This window comes from Martes martes (genome assembly GCF_963455335.1).
Source record: "Martes martes genome assembly, chromosome: 1".
NCBI lineage: Eukaryota > Metazoa > Chordata > Mammalia > Carnivora > Mustelidae > Martes > Martes martes.
Window position 1 is genome coordinate 210672668 of NC_137888.1, and position 6000 is coordinate 210678667.

Sequence of the window (6000 nt, forward strand, 5' to 3'; positions counted from 1 at the left end):
ATCGAATAGGAGAGGATAACTAGAAATATTGTCAACCAAGCAATATAATTCATCATTGAACTGTACACATTGAAATCCATGTGAAAAGCTGGGCACCCTGCCCTAAAAATATGGGCTCAGGGTCAGAGTTCTGGATTTTAATCCTGGTTTTGCCACTTGGTCTCTCTGTAATGTTGGGAAAGATTTTTAAGCTCTTAGATTCTCAATTTCCATAACTCTAAAATGAAGACCGTAATCATTCCCATTGAGGAAAATCTCGTAAGATAGTAGAGAGAAGTTAACATAGGCTTCCCATATAATAAGTACTGAAACACTGAATGTATTTTGATATGTATTTTATCCAGTTAAAAAAACCCAAAACACTGTTGGTAATACATGCACATGAACAACACAGATCTACAACAAAGTACACAGAAACAAGTTAAGGTAAATTATCAATAGTTTAGCATTCTCTGCCAACATCTGAGATAACAAGGCTAAAGTAAATGCTCCAAATCCAAGTTAGAACTCACTTGTGAGGAAGCAAGAGAGAAGATTGAGGACATACTTTTTGGACAGCAGAGAGGGCAGAAAGATCATCAGATAAATTACATGGAAGTTAGTTGTTTAAAAGTGTGTACAAACTAGGAGAAAGCAGTCATAGATTCTTCAGGATTAGGTGAACGAGGGTTTGCAAGATTCAAGAGTAAACTTTAGAATCGAAGTTTTTTCCCTTGGGATCCATAGAACTTCTTAGTCTTGGGGCCAAGAGATCCATCACAGACAAGAGGTCACTCTACTGAGAAGCCTTCCCAAGGCCCCCTTCACATCCTTGTTCCTCAAGCTGTAGATGAAGGGGTTCAGCATGGGGGTGACCACAGTGTACATCACCGAAGCCACAGAGACTTCCTGGGGGGATTGAGTTACTGCAGAAGTGAAGTATACCCCAACACCTGTCCCATAAAATAAAGAAACTACTGAGAGGTGAGACCCACAGGTGGAAAACGCTTTTTGCTTCCCCCCGGATGAAGACATCTTCCTAATGGATGAAGCAATCTGTGAGTAGGAGAAAAGGATCCCAACAAGGGGAAAAACACCCAGCACACCAGTCATAAAGTATATCAGTGTGCTGTTCAGGAAGGTATCAGAGCAGGCCAGCTTGAGAATCTGTGTCAGTTCACAGAAGAAATGTGGAATTTCAAGATCTCTGCAGAAGCTTAGATGCATCATCAGAGAGATGTGAAGAAGGGATGTCATGACACCAACAAACCAGGTCATAAAAACCAGCAGGCCACAAAGGCGGGCATTCATGATGACCGTGTAGTGCAAGGGGTGGCAGATGGCCACAAACCGGTCATAGGCCATTACAGTCAGGAGTAGAGTGTCCAGGATAGGAAAGAACATGGAAAAATAGACCTGCGTGAGGCAGTCCATGTAGGAGATGGCTTTGTTCTCTGTGTGGATGTTCAGCAGCACCTTGGGCACTATGGTGGTGCTGAAACAGATGTCGACCAAGGACAGGTTGGAGAGGAAGAAGTACATGGGGGTGTGGAGGTGGGGGTCAGAGCAGATGGCCAGGATGATGAGCAAGTTCCCGAGCACAGTGACTAAGAACATGGACAGGAACAGCCCAAATATGAAGGGCTGTAGTTCTGGATCCTCAGAGAGCCCAAGGAGGATGAACTCTAAAATTCCTGTTCGGTTTCTTGCTTCCATGTACCTGATATAGCTACAAAGGAAGAGACAAGAGCAACATGAATGAGCAGCAAACTGGTACCCTCCATGTAATAAAAATGTTGGCCATGCCTTTCAAGTTATTTATTTATTTTCAAGTTATTTATGAAGTCAGTCACTTTGTCTAAGTGTTGGGTCTCCTTTCACTTATAAGTGAAATCTGAAAAAAATGGAATCTCTTATGCCATCCACTTACCTTGAGCAAACTAAGTCAGCTAGAGAAGGACAAATATATGATTTCACTTGTATGTGGAATTTAAGAAACAAAACAAGCAATTATAGTGGAAAGAGAGAGGAAAACCAGAGTGCCTGGGTGGCTCAGTCGGTTAAGCATCAGCTTTCAGCTCAGATCATGATCTTAGGGTCCTGGGATCCAGGCCCATGTTGGGCTACCTGCTCAGCAGGGAGTCTGCTTCTCCTCCCTCTGCCCTTCCTACTCTCATGCTCGCTCTCTTTCTCCCTCTCTAATAAATCAATAAAATCTTAAAGAGAGAGGGAGAGAGAGAGAAACCAAGAAACAGACTCTTAACTATAGAGAACAAGCTGATGGGTACCAGAGGAGGGGTTGGTAGGGGGTTGGGTTAAATAGGTGATGGGGATTAAAGAGTGCATTTGTTGTGATGAACACGAGGCGTTGAATGAATGTGTTCAATCAGGGACCCCTGGGTGGCTCAGTCAGTTAAGCATCTGCCTTTGGCTCAGGTCATGATCCCAGGGTCCTGGGATGGAGCCCTGCATTGGGCTCCCTGCTGACCTGGGAGCCTGCTTCTCCCTCTGCCACTCCCCCTGCTTTTGCTCTTTCTCTCTGTCAAATAAAGGAAATCTAAAAAAACAAAAAACAGAGAAAGTGTTGAATCACTAAATTATACACTTGAAACTAATATTATACTATATGTTAACTAACTGGAATTTAAATAAAAACAACCCCCCCCAAAAAAATTGAAAAAAAAATCCGTTTTATAACCACAGAAGTAAAATGCAATCCTACAGCATGGAGTTCAGAATTCTTAATTACCTATCTTTCTAAAAATTTTTTAAATTTAAATTCAATTTACTCAGCATATATTATATTTTTAGTTTCAGGGGTAGAATTTAATGATTCATCAGTTGCATATAACACCCAGTGCTCATTACATCAAGTGCCCTCCTTAATGCCCATCACCTAATTACCCCATCTCCTCCCCCTGACCTCCCCTCCAGCAACCCTCAGTTTGTTTCCTAGAGTTAAGAGTCCCTTATGGTTTGCCTCCCTCTCTGTTTTTATCCTAACCACCTATCTTAAGCATCCATTTTATAATAATCCTGTTGCATGGTTATGGGGCCTCAAAATGGCACATCAACGTTATGTACCTCCTGGTAGGAGGCACAGGAAAGGACCCAATGTTACTTCCCTGAGATTCCTGCCAAGGATGCCGGACTTCAAACTAAAGACTAGGGAGCACTGGACAAACCCAAATTGAGGGACATTCTACACAAGTTCTGACCTGTGCCCTTCAAAAATGCTGATGTCATCAAATACAAAGATAGTCTAGAACTGTTCCAGATTAAAGGAAGCTTAAGAGATGTGTCAATCAAGAAATGCATGATCCCGGACCTTCGTTAGCCTCAGGATAATTGTCAAAATAGGAACGATTTCTATAAATTTGTAGTCGTATTATATCACTGTTACTATCTTGATTTTGATCATTGTATTGCGGGTATGTGAGGAAAATGTCCTTGTTTTTAGGGAATACCAAAGAGTTAGAGGTAAAGAGGTACCATATTTGCAGTGCAACTTACTTGCAAATGGTTCTGAAAACACATATGAAGAAGAGGAAGAGAGAAAAAAGGTTGAAGAAAAAGTAAAGGTGGTAAAATTTAACATTTGGGGGATCTGGTCAAGGATATACATAGGAGCTATTTATGTTGTTCTTCCAACTTTTCTGTCAGTCTGAAATGAGGTCAAAATTAAAAGTTAAGGGGCATCTGGGTGGCTCAGTGGGTTAAAGCCTCTGCCTTTGGCTCAGGTCATGATCCCAGAGTCCTGGGATTGAGCCCCACATCAGGCTCTCCGCTGGGCAGGGAGCCTGCTTCCTCCTCTGTCTCTGCCTGCCTCTCTGCCTACTTGTGATCTCTGTCTGTCAAATAAATAAATAAAATCTTTAAAAAAAATTAAAAGTTAAAAAGTAGCACTTTCACACAATGCCCATTCCAAAACAAAAACAAAAACAAAAACAAACAAACCACACCAACAACATAAAAACCCATCCATGAGATGTTGTCAGGAAACAGTCAAACTTCTAAGACCACTGTAGGTGAGGCGACCATTCACAGATTTAGAGCCCACATTCACACTTCCCTAGAAACCTCAGCCAGGGGAATCAGTTTAAAGTGGTCCTGGATGAAACGCATTCTAGGTCTCAGGCAGAAGCAACACAAATCTCTCGGAAAGAGCTTTCACCTGAGGATGTGTGCCTCGGTGTCCACAAGGGAGATGGGTCTGAGATTTTTCTATCTTTTAACAGCCTTCCCATGCTTGCCTGTCAATGCTGGTTCCTTCCGACTTCCTAGTCTTCTTAAGGGCCACACCAGCCCTTCCCTCCTGAAGCACCAACACTTCTGCCTTCTTAGGAATTCTAAAAATGCTGTGATTCTTCCCCTAACCATGCCCGCGGAGTACTGCCCTCCCTGCCGGGGCTCTTGCATGCCTTTGCCTTTCCTGTGATCATCCCCATCCTTATTTCTCAGATGAAACATCACTTCTTCAGAGGAGCCTGCTCTGAGCCCTCTCTGCCCACCATGTGTAGTTCCCTAACCCATGCCTTTATAGTCTCCTGCATTTTTCTTCGCTGCACAAATCAGAACTATATATTCACATTTACTCATGGAGTTCTTTAATATCTGTCCCTCTTACCACTGAATCATAAACCACACAAGTTCAGATCACATGTTACAAAATTTACTTTTTCTCACATTCCCCCCCGTGCTTTGTACTCAAACGTCATGGAAAGTGGAATAAAGACTGAAACCAAAAATGATCACATATATTACAAACCAGAAAGCTACAGGTTGATCTCACATTGACTGTGGAAGCAACAAACTGAAAAAGAAAAAGGTTCATGGAGCATGAATCAATTGATGCAGAAAATAATATAGCTTCAAAAAAAAATCAAAATACATTTAATTAAATCTAACAGTTACGGATGGGAAGGGAACAGGGTAAAATTTTAGTCACATGGAATCGAGAATACTGCCCAAACGTGATCAAGAATAGCTATGTTAAAGCAAGGGTTAATCCAAGGTCCGTTATTAAACCCTAAGAAACAGACCAAGGAAACAAAAAGCTGAAAGGGGAAATGATGCCTGCTGTTATAATTATTTAACATTGTTTCCAATTATTCAAAAGAAATGCTGTACTGGGTGTGGTGAAAAAACAATGAATACTGTTATGCTGAAACTAAATAAAAAATTTAATTAAAAAAAAAGAAAAAAAGAGAAAAAAAAAGAAATGCTGTAAGACAGAAAAGTGAATGCGGTATACTAGGAAATCAGAAGCAAATCTGGCCGCTAGCCGCTGCTGCTGTGACTGCTGCTGCAACACTGAAGAAAGTCAACTTAAACGCAATGAGGATGAATCAGTGTCATTAACCTTTTATGGATCTGTAAACAATCGATAGGAAAGACAAGAGAAAGGCCTATTCACAATTGCAGTGACAACCTAGATAACACCCGGCCCGGAGTGAGCATTCAGTATGTATTTCATGAAATCACAGAGTGTATACAACCTGGTAGAAACCAAGTCATGGTGGTGGTGGGGTGGAGAAGCAGATATCCATCTGGACAGAGATTCTTTAATTATTGCATGCACTAGAATCACCTAGAGGACTTGCTAAAACAGATTTCTGGGTCTTCCCCCAGAGTTTCTGTCAGCAGGTCTTGGGCAGGGACTGGGAAGATGCATTTCTTTCTTTCTTTCTTTTTTTTTTTTTTAAGATTTTATTTATTTATTTGACAGAGAGAGAGAAGGCAGAGAGGCAGGTGGTGGGGGGGAGGGGAGAGGAGGCAGGCGCCCCGCTGAGCAGAGAGCCCAATGTGGGGCTTGATCCCAGGATCCTGAGATCATGACCTGAGCCGAAGGCAGAGGCTCAACCCACTGAGCCACCCAGGTGCCCCAGAAGATGCATTTCTAACAAGCTCCCAGGAGATGCTACTGCGGCGGCTCCAGGAACCCCATTTTGAGAGCTACCACACTAGAGAAGCACAAGGAAGCCATGAGCAGGTGGGTTAGAAACTCTTAAGAGTCCACTT